This window comes from Austrofundulus limnaeus, unplaced genomic scaffold, assembly GCF_001266775.1.
Source record: "Austrofundulus limnaeus strain Quisiro unplaced genomic scaffold, Austrofundulus_limnaeus-1.0 Scaffold502, whole genome shotgun sequence".
Lineage (NCBI taxonomy): Eukaryota > Metazoa > Chordata > Actinopteri > Cyprinodontiformes > Rivulidae > Austrofundulus > Austrofundulus limnaeus.
In genome coordinates, this window is record NW_013952904.1 from 86,060 (window position 1) to 87,903 (window position 1,844).

Genomic DNA, 1,844 nt, shown 5'->3' on the forward strand with positions numbered 1-1,844 from the left:
CATTTGCACCTCTAGTAATATATTTACTGAGAAAAATGGTGACGTGTTCAATACTTATTTTACCCGCTGTAATTCAAGTATTTCTAAACTGGAGTTTTTAATAAGCTCACGTACAAAATATGAAAGAAAAACAAGCTAAAGTTATATAAAAAGTATGTAATCCTAGCAGTGGTAGCTGTTGGTACTTCTGTTAAAAACTTTTTTTAAAGCACAAGCATGCATGAAAAAAAAAACTGATAAACACGAGTCGCTTCAGTTCAGAAGAGACTTCACTTGTCAGCTGCTCTCAATGGGTTCAACCTGCCCTCTGGGACAAAAGACGTTTTACTGAAATGAGAAATTGTAAACGGAGGAAGCCCATAAAAATAAAAATAAAAAAAACAGGAACCATTGCAAAGATAAACTGTAAAAAGGAGKTTTGCTCACAGATTTTTAACCAAGATAGTCATGAACAAAAAGCCCCCCTGGGGCGTTTCTGCACAGGTTAAAGAGTCAAAGAGCCTCAAGTCTGAGACAGGTAATGTCAGRAGCATTAAGCTTGAGTCATCTAAGGGAATTATAATAATGAGTTTTTGCATTTTTTCCCATTTTTATGGTTGCAGAGTACAGCCAGCAGGTAAATACAGTTAAATCAGTTTCTGCAGCTATAAAAACATTTCAAAATGTTAGTTTTACAAGTTTTATTACCTCTTTGCGTTCATGGATAAAAGCAAATAGTGAAACGTATCTGTGCTTTCAAACGGTTTATTCTCCAAACTATTAAAGTTAAAAAAATAAAATCCTTAATTTCTGAGAAAACTGCATATTTTACAGAAAGAGATGAGTGCAAGTTAAAGCTCAAAGCAACAAGAGAAAAATGCACCTGCAGTCCTAATATCTGCCGTGTCAAAGTTGACAAATACCGCCTCGAGGCTCGTGGCAATATATCTATGAACACTTTGGYTAAGTTACATGACGTGAAGTTAAGAGGTCAGGTGCTTCTGAGTGCAACGCAGCAAAAAATAAAGTGCGGGAAAGAAATTTAATTTTCACTTCAAGAGGACCCTGCTCTGTAAACCGTGTCCAGAGCAAAGCCGACAGAGCGGTCGCACTGACACCTCATTTTTGTCTGGATTATTTATGACCAGTGAGAGGAGGAAAATGTGTTCAGTGTTACAGAAAGCCCACAACTATAAATTAAAAATGGGCCACAACTTTAACACATTAATGAACTTTCAGACWCTGGATTGGTTTGCAAGCAAAACAAGGAGCCAAGTTTTAGACAAGYCATGACTCAAGACCTTAAAGGAAGCAGATCATGCTTTCAAATCCTTATCTTTCACAATAAAATCATTCAGTTGATGTTTCTATAAAGACTGTCACACTATAATATTTTAGACAACATATGCTGACCAATGAAAATTYTGTTATGACTATTTTACTMATATTGGCTGCATAATTGATTTAACTGTTAGCCTAACAGTATGTTGTGGCCCAAAAGAGGCTTCCAATAGACTTTTTTTAATCCCATCTTCAGTTTATCTTTAGTGTTGGATAAAGCTGGAGTCTGACCAAGAGTCAGAGGGGAATGAAGATGACCAAACTTCAGTTAGCAGCTCCGTCACAAATACTTCGACATAATAGTTCAGAAAATGTCATACAAAAATAAAAACATATACGTATAACTTATTCTTCATTGTTAAATCACAGATTAAAACTCTTCTTTTCAAGCAGGCATATTCAGTTTAACCTGCATCATCTCTCATCATCTCTGTTTAATATTTGTTTTTTTATTCTTTTGTTTTACTGCAGTATATGTGAGAAATACAGACATTGTTCAAATGAGATTATTAGTTGTGTTACTG